The sequence below is a fragment of the Phyllobates terribilis genome, unplaced genomic scaffold (genome assembly GCF_046119375.1).
Source record: "Phyllobates terribilis strain yellow unplaced genomic scaffold, ASM4611937v1 Scaffold_9__5_contigs__length_417890890, whole genome shotgun sequence".
Classification (NCBI taxonomy): Eukaryota; Metazoa; Chordata; class Amphibia; order Anura; family Dendrobatidae; genus Phyllobates; species Phyllobates terribilis.
The window spans coordinates 164,054,413-164,072,701 of record NW_027362769.1 but is presented as its reverse complement, the minus strand read 5'-3'; the positions used below and the strand labels follow the sequence as shown (position 1 = coordinate 164,072,701).

General features: G+C 41.0%; 1 protein-coding gene across 1 annotated transcript in view; it reads left to right on the top strand.

Moving 5' to 3' along the window:
* The window catches only part of THSD7B (thrombospondin type 1 domain containing 7B), a 760,515-nt gene that overhangs the window by 1,271 nt on the left and 740,955 nt on the right, over positions 1-18,289 (top strand). The gene's annotated exons all lie outside the window — the stretch shown is intronic.

Below are 18,289 nucleotides of genomic sequence, written 5' to 3'. Positions count from 1 at the left end.
TCTGGCTATCCATCCATCCATCCATCCAAAACTCAAATATTCATAGTTATTGGATTCTACAATGGTAGGACGCTCAGGAGAGGAGAGGAGCAAAACCTACTTCTTAAGATGTTGAAGTCATTATAGACCTATGATGAACTTACACATGTATTAGATAATTGTCTATGTATTTAGCTATCTATCTGGTGCTTTGCTATCTATCTATCTATCTATCTATCTATCTATCTATCCCTGAAATCTTCATAGTTATTGGATTCTACAATGGTAGGACTCTCAGGAGAGGGAAGTAGCAAAATCTACTTCTTAAGATATTGAAGTCATTATAGACCTATGGTGAACTTACACATGTATTACAACATTATCTATAATCTATCTTTCTGTTTGTCAGTAATGGTAATCATGTAATGATTGCAGTCATTAGATGATCCTACATTGATACATTCGGTAATTACATAACATTCAGTTGGATATTTCACCAGTGTAATCACACAGGGAATCTCCTTTCTCCAGTTCCCTCTGAGGTTTTCTGACTCCCCTGACTCCTTTGTGATTCCCATTAAGGATTTTATATTTGTGCAACTTCCTAATATATAAATTTGTCTTCCCTGGGAGATGAATCATTGCTTTCTCATCATTGTAACTATCACATGGGAGCACATGTGTCAGTATAGTACCTGGGACATCCATGAGACTGGTACTGTAAATGTCTATAGTCTTGGTGCACATGGCGGCATACACTGGCTCATCCTGTAATCCGGCACAGAATGGACATCTAAGCTGTGCTCAGTGGTTAGCCCTGTACTATATATAAGTCTGTATTGTTGCTTTGCAGCGCTGGGGTCCTGGGTTCAAATCCCACCAAGGACAACATCTGCAAGGAGTTTGTATGTTCTCCCCATGTTTGCATGGGTTTCCTCCCACACTCCAAAGACATACTGATAGGGAATGTAGATTGTGAGCCCCAATGGGGACAGTGCCAATAATGTATATAAGTGAGATTATAATGTAAATTGATTTCTAATCTTATGTTTTATATTCCTTTCAATAATTCAGTGATATTTCAGAATCTCTGCCATCTATCAAGTCACATTGATGTTGGATTAAAGGAACTGAAGGGAAACTTTTCTTGGCTGAGCAATTGTCAAGAATAAGAGAAATGACCAGGCTATATTTATAATGCATAGTGGTGATGATGATAGTAGTAGGTGTAATGATGATAATACCCATCATTGTGTTAAAGGGCTCCTGTATCCATTCATCTATCTCATTACCATCTGTCTAATCTGTTTGAAAGGCATAGAAAGTGATGAAGCTAAAACAGCGCATGCGCCAAAGTGGACTGTTTTTCCCTCCTGACCAATTTTCACCGGACTTTCTGATTTAAAAACAACTTTGCAAGCAAATATGTCCAGTGCCCAGTACATGAGCATAATAAAAAAAATATTCAAAAAGCACCATCTCCATATAATATATTAATATATCAATATAATATTACAGGTTGTGGTCACTAGATTCTGTGATGGGACAGGTGTTGTTCCAAGGAATTAGTCTTATTGCCGTATGGAGTCAGGAAGGAATTTTTCCCCTAATATGGGACTATTAATGTCTGCCCCATGGGGTTTTTGCCTTTCTCTGGATCAATATCTTAGGCCATAGGCTGTACTCAATGGACTGAAGTCTATCTTCTACCTTAAAAACTATGAAATGATATGCTAGCAACAGCACACAACAGTCCGCTAGGCATAATCGGACCATGCAAGGCGTCTGCTGAAAAACCTCTTCCACTGACTGGTGTGATTGGCGCCATCTCTCTCATCCACACACAATCCGAAATCTCTGCCTGGCCGCTGGCACATACAAATTGCTCTGTCCTGTGATGCATGAGAAAATTACCTTTATTCTGCGCATGCGCCAATCTGAATGTCACGTCTATGTCATCAGGATCCTCATTTTCCGGTGTAACATCTATGCTCAGCGGTGGGAACCTCTTTGAACGGCAAAGATGCTGCATCGGTACAATGAAGCTGAAGCGGCGCATGCACAGAGAAAAGGTTGATTTCTCTGCCAAAGAACAATGCAAAGCAAACTGTGCATGCACTGGTCCTGGGCTACATGGCAAACCTTTCAATCAACCTGTGGATTCCTTTAATGCCCTCTACCACTAAAATATAGTTTATATGATGAGATTACTATTCCATAGGTCTGGAAATATTCAAAGTGCCTCTGATCAGTGCAGTCATACCCGCCAAACAGAATTTAGTCTGTTTAAAGGAGATTTCTAATAATACATATTTGCATTTTTTTTTTTTTTTTTCAAAAACAGCGCCACCTTTGTCCATGGCTATGTTTGGTATTGCAGCTTAGTGCAATTCCAAGTGACTATTGCAATACCATATCCAGCCTATGGACAAGAGTGGTGCTGATTCTGGAAAATAAGAGCAGACTCTTTTTTGCAATCACATATAGTTATTAACATGAATCTGGTATTTATAAGTAAGATTGGGGTTGACCATTTTTGGAGGAGATTTGTCTGTGATTTTTGCGTTTTTAGTTTATATTTTATTTATATAGGCTAAAAAATGTGAAAATAATGTTTACATTTTCAGATTTTTTTTCCCCATTTTTTATTACAATATCGCCACTAGGGGCGCCATTTCATTAGACTGTATTGATAATCTGACTTTCTGACTACATTGATGCTTCAGGGTTTAAGATAGAAGTTGGAGGATTCTGCACAAATTTGTCTCATTGTAAAGAAAAACTATAGAAAGGGGTCAGAAGTTGTGGTTCAGGATCTTACAGAGGCCTCAGTGCAGCTTCGATACAATGAATGAGCTCAGTAAACCTATACTCTGTTACACTATTGTCCCTGTGCCTTTAAATTAAACTTTTACTTTGCAAAGACCTAATTATTCTGCAACCCATAGTTTTGCCGCTCTCTAATATACTTTGTGCTTCGCTTTCTTCCTGCTTTTAAAAGGGAGTGTGTCAGCCCAATCTGACAGTATACAGTAAGCACACCGCCTTGTAGGGGATATAACTCTTTAAATTATCACACCATTTGTGTTCTAATCGCTAGTCGCTACCTCAATTGTGCAAAAAAATTGAAGATTAATCAAACATGCTAATTAGGAGCTTAGGGCACCCTGGGTGTGGCCAAGAATCTCAGTGCACCGCTCCACTAGCTGGATTTACATTTCCCGTATTCTTCACAGGTGATTGACAGCATGGGCTTGCCTGTGCTTTCTTTGCAGAAGTGAGGAAGGTGGGGCATGAAAAAAACAGTGTTCAAAATGGTGCACTGAGCCTCTTGGCCACACCCAGGGTGCACTGAGCAACTTAATTAGTATTTTTCATTGCATTTCAGTTTTTTCAGGACAAAGGCAGCAATAATGTTGCAATTTTTGTAGGGGCTATATTGCTCCTACAAGGCTATGTACATAACTTACACTTTCAGTTGAGCTGACAGATCTCTGCTTGTTGTCAGTGAATGATCTCATTGTAGATTACAATGGGTGGATTAGATTTGATATGAAACTTATACGTAAATGATACAGTTTACTAAATCCTCTTTGAGCAAAATAAATCAAAAGCAGCCCACATCTCTCCTAAATGTTGTTTAGGACCTGGGGTAAGTGTTAAATAACTTTACACTTTTTTTGTGGCACAATGAAACCTTAGTATAAAGAGTCTAAATGATCTACAGTAGCTACAATGTATCAGTCTGGATTCAGAGCTGCTGAGCTCACAGAGCAAGGTCCAGACTGGATACATTGTAGCAAAGTCTTCCAGTTGTGTGAGCAGGACTGGTCAGGATGTTTGAGCTTCTGGATTTAGAGAAGAAAACTATTGTTTACTGACAGCAAACAAAAATCTTAATAAAGGTGAGGAATTGAGGTGCGAAATAAATGATAAAGTTCCAGAGTTTTTTTTATTACATAGTAGTAATAGTAATCCGCTTTATTTACAGAAACCCAGAAAACCTCTTTCTTTAATGATGCGGATCAGTGAGTCCTTCCAAGAATAGGAGAATAACTAACCTACATTTCCTTATCTTGTCAATCACTGGATTAAATAGGTGATCAGATGGTAAGATGAGTGGGCACAAATATCCCACTATAGGGGTCATGCTGTCCTTGCTTCTTTATGTAATAGCAGTTGTATAGCGCCCCCTTTCTTTTCTCCTGTATGTACTGTAGGGCAATGTGACAGTGATATATTTCTATTGCATATTTATAATGGGGTTATCCAGGATTTTGATACTGATGGTCTAACCAAAGGATAGGTTTTCAATATCAGAATCTGGGGGGCCGACATCCAGTCACCTGGGATCTACAGATCAGGAGTTTGCACATCATCCAGCGGCAGGATCAATACCAGTACAGCGCTTAGGCTTAGTGCCCACGATGCAGAAACGAAGCAGAAATTTTCCTGAGCATTTCTGCATCTCCTTGGCAGAAAAACGCATTCGGTTTTTACATGCGTATTTGACGCGTATTTACAGTACAAATCCATACCAGTGCAGTGGTAGTTCTCGGGTCCTACAGTTCAGATCACATTCACTTCAACAGTAACAGAGCTGCAGTACCGAGAATGGCCACTACATGGTGTATAGATCATTGCTCTTCCGGCTCTCTACACTGTGTAGTTCCAGCTACTGCAGGAGCTGCAAATAGCTGATATCCAATGATATAATTTTGGATAATAGAAGTCCCTCAGTTTACAGTTGATCTGAGGTAACAGCTGGGACGATAAGCATTGAGCAGACTATTTTTGGAAGGTAAAAAGGATTTTCTGAGGAAGGTAATTATTTTAAACCTTTTTAGCATCTTATCAGTACACTGATTGCATTTAAAGTGGGCCCGTCACTTGCTATAGATATGTAATTTTTTAACATGGTGTAAATGCTGCTATTCCCCTGAATCCGGAGATGTTTTTCTCTTGTTCCTGTGCCTCTCTGTTCCTGAGATACAGCCTCCTCTTTTTGCATGTAAATCCTGTCTTTTTTTCTGTTTGCAAAGTGGGCGTGCTCCTCAAGACGACGCCCACAAAGTAGAGCTGATGACCACGCCCACTTAGCTAACAAGACTAGATTTATATACACGGAAGAGGAGGCCATATCTCAGGAACGGAGAGGGACAGGAACAAAATAAAAACATCGCCGGATTCAGGAGAACAGTGGCATTTATACGGGGTAATAAAATTACATATTGGGGAAAAGTGACAGGTCCCCTTTAAAGTCTGTCTTGTTCCTGCCCCTTTCCCATTTAGCCTTTTTTTGATGTGCTAGGCGTAGCCGGGGGAAGAAACACCGTAAATCACTGTAGAACTGAGAGATAGGATAATGTACAGAAGCAAATGTCCTGTGACCAATTCCTATAATGGCCTGGAGATGACTGAATCTGAGCGCACAAGCCCCATAGGATACTCAGCGGTGGAAGGACAAAAATGTCAGTATAAGAAAAAATCCTGCTAGTCAATCAGGATAGTCTAATATGTCTGATCCCTTTTTAGACTGGGCTGTGTACACTGGGGGCAGCAGTCATTATATTATTATTATTATTATAATTTTAAAAGGTTACATCGTAAAGTTGAAGGCAGATAGCACAGAGAAGACACCACCCCGAAGTCAAGTAAAGAAACTAGAAAAAAAAAATTGCAATCAGAGTATAATAATAATAAAAAATAATAAACATATATATGAAATGATACATTGTATCTACACTGAGAACCATTTTCCTCATGTTCTCCATCATCAGAAGTGAGTGCTCTGACGATACACTGTGGGGTTACATTATGTATTCTTTGATATGAAGACCCTAAGTGGCAATAAAGGAATCCTGGAACTTTTTAAGGTGCTGGAAACAACTGCATTAGAAAACAGCAAGAGATGCCGGGACAGAGGGAGAATATTTTGAACCATGTTCTGCCGTTACATCAGATTTTCCTGGTTACAGTCACTGTCTGGGGACTGATTCTTTGAAGCATTGCCAATAATTTGCTCTGCGCAGAGTCAATCCTATAATTGCCATGTAGTGCCATTGTACAATATACAAAGTGGTAGAATATCTATTCATTCCTAAGGAAAGAAAACAATGGAATCACAATGTATTTCTCATTACATTTCTACAGGTGCAGAATTAAGTCATATATAGGGCATATGTGTGTCCCCACATGGTCTGCATAGAGTTCAATGACTGCCCTCTTATAACAGCAGCGCTGTTACCACAGGACCCATTTATACAATGTATTCAATACACTGCAGAGAGAGTGTCTGTCCTGATACACATGGTGAACTTTCCCATACCCAGCGGATGGCATCGGCAGGGTGCAAAAGGGGAATTTGATTTTACTTCTGCCCTGCAGGGTGATTATCAGATCTCTCCGGCATCTAAGGAACTAGATCCAATAATAACATATTATGAAATTCAATATAACATGCGGAGTATCCAGTTAAGTAGATATTCACAAATCAAATCTACAGAGCAAATGTCACAAGAAATACAAAGTCAAAAAAGTGAAATGTGATAGAAATAGTTAAAGTTTTTAAAAGAAAATCTCCACTTTGGGAAGCTCTCTTTCCAATGCCCTGCTAGAGAGGGAGCCCAGGATCAAGAATGTCTGAGCATCAGCACGATGTGTAATGTTAAATATCTAATGTTTCTTTTAAGGTAATGCTGCTGGCAAACATGATATATTGTTGATTTCTAGTAGTTATATTCATGTACATAGGGGCAGTATTATAGTAGTTATATTCTTGTACATAAGAGCAGTATTATAGTAGTTATATTCTTGTATATAGGAGCAGTATTATAGTAGTTATATTCTTGTACATAGGGGCAGTATTATAGTAGTTATATTCTTGTACATAGGGGCAGTATTATAGTAGTTATATTCTTGTACATAGGGGGCAGTATTATAGTAGTTTTATTCTTGTACATAGGGGGCAGTATTATAGTAGTTTTATTCTTGTACATAGGGAGCAGTATTATAGTAGTTATATTCTTGTACATAGGGGGCAGTATTATAGTAGTTATATTCTTGTACATAGGGGCAGTATTATAGTAGTTATATTCTTGTACATAGGGGGCAGTATTATAGTAGTTATATTCTTGTACATAGGGGGCAGTATTATAGTAGTTTTATTCTTGTACATAGGGGGCAGTATTATAGTAGTTTTATTCTTGTACATAGGGAGCAGTATTATAGTAGTTTTATTCTTGTACATAGGGAGCAGTATTATAGTAGTTTTATTCTTGTACATAGGAGCAGTATTATAGTAGTTTTATTCTTGTACATAGGAGCAGTATTATAGTAGTTTTATTCTTGTACATAGGAGCAGTATTATAGTAGTTTTATTCTTGTACATAGGAGCAGTATTATAGTAGTTTTATTCTTGTACATAGGAGCAGTATTATAGTAGTTTTATTCTTGTACATAGGAGCAGTATTATAGTAGTTTTATTCTTGTACATAGGAGCAGTATTATAGTAGTTTTATTCTTGTACATAGGAGCAGTATTATAGTAGTTTTATTCTTGTACATAGGAGCAGTATTATAGTAGTTTTATTCTTGTACATAGGAGCAGTATTATAGTAGTTTTATTCTTGTACATAGGAGCAGTATTATAGTAGTTATATTCTTGTACATAGGAGCAGTATTATAGTAGTTATATTCTTGTACATAGGGGCAGTATTATAGTAGTTATATTCTTGTACATAGGGGGCAGTATTATTGTAGTTTTATTCTTGTACATAGGGGCAGTATTATAGTAGTTTTATTCTTGTACATAGGGGCAGTATTATAGTAGTTATATTCTTGTACATAGGGGCAGTATTATAATAGTTATATTCCTGTACATAGGAGCATTATTATAGTAGTTATATTCTTGTACATAGGAGCCGTATTATTATTATTAATATTTATTATTATAGCGCTATTAATTCCATGGCGCTTTACATATTTAAAAGGGGTATACATAGCAAACAACAAGTGCAATAATTTGAACAAAAACGAGTCAGCGACTGGTACAGGAGGAGCGAGGACCCTGCCCGCGAGGGCTCACAATCTACAAGGGATGGGTGAGGATACAGTAGGTGAGGGTAGAGCTGGTCGTGCAGCATTATTTGTGGAGTGGTGGTTACTGCAGGTTGTAGGCTTGTCGGAAGAGGTGGATCTTCAGGTTCCTTTTGAAGGTTTCCACAGTAGGCGAGAGACTGATATGTTGGGGTACAGAGTTCCAGAGTAGGGGGGATGCACGGGAGAAATCTTGTACGCGATTGTGGGAAGAGGAGATAAGAGGAGAGTAGAGCAGGAGATCTTAGGAGGATCGGAGGTTGCGTGCGGTTATGTAACGGGAGACTAGGTCACAGATGTATGGAGGAGACAGGTTGTGGATGGCTTTGTATGCCATGGTTAGGGTTTTGAACTGGAGTCTCTGGGTAATGGGGAGCCAGTGAAGAGATTGACAGAGAGGAGAGGCCGGGGAATAGCGGGGGGACAGGTGGATTAGTCAGGCAGCAGAGTTTAGGATAGATTGGAGGGGTGCGAGAGTGTTAGAAGGGAGGCCACAGAGCAGGAGGTTGCAGTAGTCAAGGCGGAAGATGATGAGGGCGTGCACTAGGGTTTTTGCAGATTGGTTGAGGAATGTGTGAATTCGAGAAATATTTTTGTTATATTTTATTATATTATATTAGTTATATTATTGTACATTTGGGCAGTATTATAGTAGCTATAGTTTTGTTCATAGGAGCAGTATTATAGTACTTATATTCTTGTACATAGGGGCAGTGTTATAGTAGTTATATTCTTGTACATAGGGGCAGTGTTATAGTAGTTATATTCTTGTACATAGGAGCAGTATTATAGTAGTTATATTCTTGTACATAGGGGCAGTGTTATAGTAGTTATATTCTTGTACATAGGGGCAGTGTTATAGTAGTTATATTCTTGTACATAGGAGTAGTATTATAGTAGTTATATTCTTGTACATAGGGGCAGTGTTATAGTAGTTATATTCTTGTACATAGGGGGCAGTATTATAGTAGTTATATTCCTGTACATAGGAGCAGTATTATAGTAGTTATATTCCTGTACATAGGAGCAGTATTATAGTAGTTATATTCCTGTACATAGGAGCAGTATTATAGTAGTTATATTCTGGTACATAGGGTGCAGTATTATAGTAGTTATATTCTTGTACATAGGAGCAGTATTATAGTAGTTATATTCTTGTACATAGGAGCAGTATTATAGTAGTTATATTCTTGTACATAGGAGCAGTATTATAGTAGTTATATTCTTGTACATAGGGAGCAGTATTATAGTAGTTATATTCTTGTACATAGGGAGCAGTATTATAGTAGTTATATTCTTGTACATAGGGAGCAGTATTATAGTAGTTATATTCTTGTACATAGGGAGCAGTATTATAGTAGTTATATTCTTGTACATAGGGAGCAGTATTATAGTAGTTATATTCTTGTACATAGGGAGCAGTATTATAGTAGTTATATTCTTGTACATAGGAGCAGTATTATAGTAGATATATTCTTGTACATAGGGGGCAGTATTATAGTAGTTATATTCTTGTACATAGGGGCAGTATTATAGTAGATATATTCTTGTACATAGGGGGCAGTATTATAGTAGATATATTCTTGTACATAGGAGCAGTATTATAGTAGTTATACTTTTTTACAGGGGAGTATTGTTGTAATTGTCTTGCTCACTTTTCTGGCATTATTGATGCTAATCTCAAATATGACTGGCTCTTTAAACATGTCAATTATTGTTATTATTTATATCATTTATTTTATTATTAATTCTAATAGTTATTTTTACCACATAAGACAAAACATTGAGATGTGCCTTTCCTCCAGCTCGGTCCCTGTAGATACATGTTGTGCACGGATTCTGTCAATAAATGTCCCCCGCTGTGTCCCTACATTACAATTCCTCAGTCTCTATCAGGTTGGAGAAGGTGCTGTATACGGCCAACATCTTAAGTACGTCTTGCAGCATGCAGGATTGTCAGGGGGTGATGGATGAAGCATGCTGCAGTATTCAGCTTCCCCAGTGTGGTAATCACTTGTAAAATAGGATATATTCTACCTCCAACATGTTTTTATTAGATTTCACAAGGCATTGGTGCATGCCCGCTCCTGAGACTTCTGCTGCTGGGGTGTGTATTCATATTAATCTCGCTCTCTGGCACGGACTCTTACCTGTGCCGACATCACAGAGCACATACATTCCACGCGTTTCATAGGCTATTATGTGGGTAAGGACATGTATTAACCTCTTGGTCCTGGCTGACTAATGTTGTGTGACGCTAACATAAGATTGTCACCCCCCAAGGCCACATATAATTCATGGGTTTGACTTCATCTTAGGTGGAAAGATTGAAAATAGAAAAGGCCTATAGAGTACGAAAAAGAGCGAGAGAGAAAAAGAGAGAGCGAAAGAGAAAAAGAGAGAGCGAAAGAGAAAAAGAGAGAGCAAAAGAGAAAAAGAGCGCGAGAGAGAAAAAGAAAGTAAAAGGTGATCAAAAATCCATATTTCGCAGAGCCCACACATCTCATACTACACACCGGCTCAAACCATATCCACCAATAGGCAGTCACACAAGACCTATCAAAACTCGCAATACAGGAAAAATTACCCTGAACCAAAAAATAATCCTGTCTGTCCTGCCTCCAAGCGCCAACAGGTAACTCAGCTAATCAACACAGAGCTGGCCGCCAGCATTACCTCAACGCCAAACATACAGCTGGCAAGACACCCCGAAATAACGCTCTGTCATCTACAGTGGTGCGAAAAAGTGTTTGCCCCCTTCCTGATTTCTCATTCTTTTGCCTGTTTGTTACACTTAAATGTGTCAGATCACAAAACAAATGTAAATATTAGACAAAGATAACACAAGTAATTACAAAACGCAGTTTTTAAATGAAGGTCTTTATTATTAAGGGAAAAAGAAATCCAAACCTACAAGGCCCTGTGTGAAAAAGTGATTGCCCCCTCAACCTAATAACTGATTGGCCCACCCTTAGCAGCAACAACTGCAATTGAGCGTTTGCGATAACTGGCAATGAGTCTTTTACAACGCTCTGGAGGAATTTTGGCAACTCATCTTTGTAGAATTGCTGTAATTCCGCCACATTGTAGGGCCGGGGGGGTCACCTCAGGATGGATGGGCCGGGGGGGTCACCTCAGGATGGATGGGCCGGGGGGGGGTCACCTCAGGATGGATGTGCCGGGGCGGGTCACCTCAGGATGGATGGGCCAGGGGGTCACCTCAGGATGGATGGGCCGGGGGGTCACCTCAGGATGGATGGGCCGGGGGGTCACCTCAGGATGGATGGGCCGGGGGGGGGGGGCACCTCAGGATGGATGGGCCGGGGGTCACCTCAGGATGGATGGGCCGGGGGTCACCTCAGGATGGATGGGCCGGGGGGTCACCTCAGGATGGATGGGCCGGGGGGGGGGTCACCTCAGGATGGATGGGCCGGGGGTCACCTCAGGATGGATGGGCCGGGGGTCACCTCAGGATGGATGGGCCGGGGGGTCACCTCAAGATGGATGGGCCGGGGGGGGGGGGTCACCTCAGGATGGATGGGCCGGGGGGGGGGGGTCACCTCAGGATGGATGGGCCGGGGGGGGGGGGTCACCTCAGGATGGATGGGCCGGGGGGGTCACCTCAGGATGGATGGGCCGGGGGGGTCACCTCAGGATGGATGGGCCGGGGGGGTCACCTCAGGATGGATGGGCCGGGGGTCGTCTCTGTTTTCGCTGCGGTTTGTACGTTACTTGTAATGTTGTAGCCAATACTGGGAGTCATTTCCAGCCGGGCAGCGTGGGGCAATGTCATTTACTGGAGGTTATACCTAATTTCATCTGATTGCTCATCTTAGCAGAACATTTGTTACATTGTGGGTAATTCTACATTCACATGATCTGGTTTAGTACAAAGACCCCTTGTTGTTACAGAAGGCTGATACACGGCTTCCTGCTGATTATCAGATGTTTTAAAGGAGTTTTCCACTTTCAGGACAGTGGACCCTAAAAGCTCTAAAATGCCTAAATTAACAAGCAGAGCAGATATTCTCCCTTCCTGGGTCCGGCGCCGGCTCCCGGTGTTTTGGCTGCAATGGTGACATCACATTGAATGTAAATCTCCGCTGCAGAAAGCTTGAGAAAGGTTTTGTGAACCGAAACGTGGCCATCTGGGCTTAGTAACTTTTTTGCATCGTAATTGGAGTGCTGCCTCTTTTCATATTTTAGATTAAACCACAAATTGGACATTTGTTTGAACGCCTGAAACCTATCGGGAGTAAAATTGTGGTGCTGTTCCATGTCCCTTTTTTCATAGATGGATAGACAGACAGGCTTTAACTCTTCTATTTTATAAGGAGACACATCTCTTATCTCATCGCTCTGTTATAATAAAGCATAGCGTACATTGTCTCAATTACGGATGAACGTGCCGTTATTGGATGCATTATATACATGTATCTCAGTATAACAGTAATATATTAAGGATTGGATGATGAATTAAAGGGGCTGCCTAGTATTATTATTTATAATTATAGCGCCATTTATTCCATGTTGCTTTACATGTGAAAAGGGGTATACATAATAAAAACAAGTACAATAATCTTAGACAATACAAGTCAGCGAATGGTACAGGAGGAGCGAGGACCCTGCTCGCGAGGGCTCACAGTCTACAAGGGATGGGTGAGGATACAGTAGGTGAGGGCAGGCTGGTCGTGCAGCGGTATGGTGGAGCGGTGGTTACTGCAGGTTGTAGGCTTGTGGGAAGAGGTGGGTCTTCAGGTTCCTTTTGAAGGTTAAGTACAATATGATCAAATGTACCTAAACTAGTAAGTTATACAACCTACTAACATGTTCCACATATCCCCCCGATCTACAGATATCCCCCCAATATTCAGATATGGTCACGGGTGTGTCGCCCTGCAGTTGGTTGCAGGAGATTCCTTCGTTTTGGCATTACAGACACCTTCTTAGCTGTCTCACTCTAGGACCCAGCAGCTACCTCCCTCCTGCTCTAATTGACAATCAGGCCTGGGTGTTTAAATACTTCCTGGTTGCTACACAGAGGTGCCGGTGATATTCACATTGTGAAGGCTTGGAGCAAGTGCAGTTCTTACTTCTTGTCTGGTGCTAAGAGGACATGTGTGCCATCTCTCTGAAGTCGACTCAAGCTAAGCTACTTCCCCCGTGTCTTGTCTCCCCTTGCTGTCTTTAGTTGTCAGTGGGGATTGACTAGTGCTCATCCCCCCTTCCCTATCCAGGGCCAAGCAATAGGGAAATACAGGGATAGGTTCCTGTGCGGCGATTGGTGAGGAACCAATACAGAGTCGGTAGGGGAGACAGGGTGATTGCAGATCAGTCTAGGAGGTCTCCACTTCCCCTGGGTTCCTTTCCCCTCATGCCTTTGTGTCGCACTTTGTCTCTCCTACATTGTGCGTGACAGATATCCGACCGATCTACAGATATCCCCCCCAATCTACAGATATCCCCCCCCGATCATTTGATATCACAGACGGGGGCTTTGCTATGTGCTGAGAACGTTTCTAAACAGTTGCGTCTACTTTTTCATCCAGTCTGAGCCCTCATGATAAATGTGCCCGGACTGTGTAGCCTTAGTTTGCTCTGCAGGATTATATATAACGTCCCCCAGTACTTGTCATTTCATTCTGCAGCTTTTCAGCCCTGATAATCGTTTATATAGATGCACGTATACATGATGCCCATGTCTGACATTTCCCTATGATGGTGCCTGCTATTACTTATCCTCAGCAGCACTTACACTTTGGTCGGTATATATAAGTGGAATCAGGTCATAGCCGCTGGTGCTAATTACCGTCCACAGCTTGAGGGCCGGGGAAGATGTGGAGTATCTCGCTGCGGGTCATGAATATTATCAGACTGCTGTGACTTCTCAAGTCCTGTTATGTGAATCTCCAGCTGATCGGCCATAGAAGGGATCGTTATAAGATCCTGCTCCTCGTCTTCTCCAGTCCTAGGTGTCACTCAAAAATCACCGTGTAGTGGCCGTTCTCGGTACTGCAGCTCAGATCACATTCACGTCAATAGGAGCTGAGATGCAGTACCCCAGAAATGTCACTGCGCAGTGCATGGTCCTGTGCCGTTCTAGCAGCCATCTGTGGGTCTGCTGGGTGTCGGACCCCCACAGCTCTACGATTGACCATTTCTCCTAAAGATAAGTCATCAATATATAAGTCCTGGACGACCCCTGTATCATGCGGCTTTCCAAGAAATCTGAATAGCAGATCTCTCTCTTTCTACAGATTGGATGCAGGAGATGTATTGTCTATTTATTCTCCATCAGTGAATAGACAGATATTATTCATCGCTCCCAGCTACACAAATGTCCAAGAAATTGTGAAATAAGATTTTAGAAAGCTGGTTCAAGGACTTAGCATTTCCCCATTGAAATATGTAAGAAATATATTTGAATTCAATAAAAATCTTATTACATTCAGTGGAAATATTTACTCATGAAAGTGAATGTGTGATAATGTGATACAGCTAAGACTACAGGAAAGTACAGAACACAGAAAATCTTTGCTTGACTAGAAACACTATTATTCATCTCTAAGGATAAAAAATGTAATTACTATAATAATATCTGATGTGGAGTAAAATATAAATTCTAGAATACAGAGGAATAACTTCTATAATACTGCCCCTGTATACAAGAATATAACTACTATAATACTGCCCCTATATACAAGAATATAACTACTATAATACTGCCCCCTATGTACAAGAATATAACTACTATAATACTGCCCCCTATGTACAAGAATATAACTACTATAATACTTACCCCTATGTGCAAGAATATAACTACTATAATACTGCTCCTATGTACAAGAATATAACTACTATAATACTGCTTCTATGTACAAGAATATAACTACTATAATACTGCTCCTATGTACAAGAATATAACTACTATAATACTGCTCCTGTGTACAAGAATATAACTACTATAATATTGTCCCTATGTACAAGAATATAACTACTATAATACTGATCACATGTACAAGAATATAACTACTATAATACTACTCCTATGTACAAGAATATAACTACTATAATACTGCTCCTATGTACAAGAATATCACTACTATAATACTGATCCTATGTGCAAGAATATAACTACTATAATACTGCCCCTACATACGAGAATATAACTACTATAATACTGCTCCTATGTGCAAGAACATAACTACTATAATACTGCCCCCTATGTACAAGAATATAACTACTATAATACTGATCCTATGTGCAAGAATATAACTACTATAGTACTGATCCTATGTGCAAGAATATAACTACTATAATACTGATCCTATGTGCAAGAATATAACTACTATAATACTGATCCTATGTGCAAGAATATAACTACTATAATACTGCCCCCACATACAAGAATATAACTACTATAATACTGCCCCCACATACAAGATTATAACTACTATAATACTGCCCCTATATACAAGAATATAACTACTATAATACTGCTCCTATGTACAAGAATATAACTACTATAATACTGCCCCCTATGTACAAGAAGATAACTACTATAATACTGCTCCTATGTACAAGAATATAACTACTATAATACTGCTCCTATGTGCAAGAATTGTTATGATCTGCTACAAGAACTAAGGAAAGAAAGGAAATCTGTCCCTACAATAGGACTAAGCTGATTCCCTACGATGCAGCGGGCAACCTGATCCTTGTGAACAGACCCGCCTTCGTCCTCAGCTAGTCTGAACGCAGACCTATAGATATAAGGGAGGGGTCCCTAAAAGTACTAAGGACTGGGACAAAATTGGACACCTCCTAGCAGAAGTTGTAGCGGAGCAAAAAGACCTGGCTAGATAAAGAGTCAAAGTAACACTGAAGTCCAGCAAAACCAGGAGGGCGGAGCTGGAATAAATAGGCAGCAGGTCACGTGACCACAAAATAGAAAAAAAAACTAACAGGAGGGTTCTAACAGTACCCCCTCTTCTATGAGGATCCTCCAGGCCCAGGCCTATCAGGAAACCTCCTGTGAAACGCTCTGATAAGTCTAGGAGCAGAGACATCATCCATCCTTACCCAGGAGTTATCCTCAGGACCGAAACCTTTCCAAGCGACGAGATACTGAAATCTCCCTCTATGCCTTCTGGAATTCAGGATACGAGAAATTTCATATTCGCCGTCTTCCACCACCAGAGGAACTGTGACAGTGGTGTCCCTATCCGATACATCAGCTCTTTTCAACAAGGAAACATGAAACACCGGATTAATCTTCCAGGAGGTGGGGACCTCCAACCTAACCGCAGACTGGTTAACCACCTGAAGCACCTTAAATGGACCCACAAACTTCGGACCCAATTTCTTAGAAGGAATCCTCAACCGCAGGTTCTTTGGAGGACAACCAAACCATGTCACCAACCGAAAACAAAACCTCTTGACGTTTCCTGTTAAAATACTTCTTGGACTTTTTGTTAGCCTCTTGAAGGTTACAACGTACAATAGTCCAAACTCTCTCCAAATCACCGGAAAAATTCTCCTCCTCCGGCACAGCCGATACCAATTTGGAGAACGAACCAAACGACGGATGTCTCCCAGTACAACAAAAAAAATGGAGAACACCCAGCAGAGGAGGATGTATGGTTGTTAAGAGCAAATTCAGCAAGTGGCAGAAATACAGACCACCCCTCTTGATTGTCTGCCACAAAACAACGCAAAAACTGTTCAACATCCTGGTTCTTTCTTTCTGTCTGTCCATTAGACTCAGGATGATGCCCAGACGAAAATGACAAATGGACTCCCAACCTGTCACAAAAGGCACGCCAAAAGCGAGCCACAAACTGAGGTCCCCTATCAGAAACAATGTCGGTGGGAACGCCATGGAGTCTGACAATTTCCTTAACAAAAGCCTTAGCGAGTGTCTTAGCGCAGGGTAGTTTAATGAAAGGAACCAAATGACACATCTTGCTGAAACGGTCCACGACCACCCAGATGACAGTGAAACCCTCGGACACAGGAAGGTCAGTAATAAAGTCCATTGCAAGATGCATCCAAGGAGCACTAGGAACCTCCAGAGGGCAAAGCAACCCCGCAGCAGGGGTATGTGAAGCCTTTGACCTAGCACACACAGTACCCTGACGCACCCACTTAATGACTTCCTTCTGCCACCCAGGCCACCAAGAACTGCGACCTACAAGTCTCTTAGTCTCTGAAATTCCTGGATGACCTGCCAACCGAGACTCATGACACTCCACAAACAAATCTCTCCTAAAGGTCCTAGGCACAAACAACCTTCCATGGGGAGTGTTAGATGGGGCATTCTCCTGGGCTTTAAGAATCTCATCTTCCAAAACGGAGTCCAATGCAGCAATCACAACACCTTCTTGTAAAATGCTCTCCTCCTCCTCCTCAGCACTGACCATGGGAGAAAAGCTGCGAGACAAAGCATCCGCTTTAACATTCTTGGTACCCGGGATGTAAGTAACAAAAAAATTAAACCGCGAAAAAAAAAGTGCCCACCTAGCCTAACGGGCATTCAAGCGCTTGGCAGCATCTAGATAAATCAGATTCTTATGATCAGTGAAAACCTGAATGGGAAATTTAGCACCTTCCAAGAGATGACGCCAATGTTCAAATGCGAGTTTGATAGCCAGCAATTCCCGATTACCAACATCATAATTAAGTTCGGTTTCAGAAAATTTTTTTAAAAAAAAGGCACAAGGATGTACTCCATCTTTGTTCTCCTGAGACAAAACCGCACCGACCACCACCGAAGAAGCATCAACCTCGACCAAAAAAGGCTTGGTCTCATCAGGCTGCATAAGGATGGGGGCAGAACTGAACCTCTCCTTGAGATACACAAAAGCTTCAATGGCCTCAGTAGTCCACTGGGCCGTATTCGCACCTTTCCTGGTGAGATCGGTCAGTGGTTTAACAATAATAGAACAATTTTTAATGAATTTTCTGTAATAATTAGCGAAACCCAAAAATCTCTGTATCGATTTCAAACCAATAGGCCTAGGCCATTCCTGCACAGTCTGAACCTTCACCGGGTCCATCTCAAAGCCCTCGCTGGAGACAATGTAGCCCAAAAAACTAATTCTCTGCACAGCGAACTCACATTTCTCCAGCTTAGCAAAGAGTGAATTGTCACTTAATAACTGCAACACCTCACGTACGCTCCGCCAATGAGACTCCAGATCCGGCGAATAAAT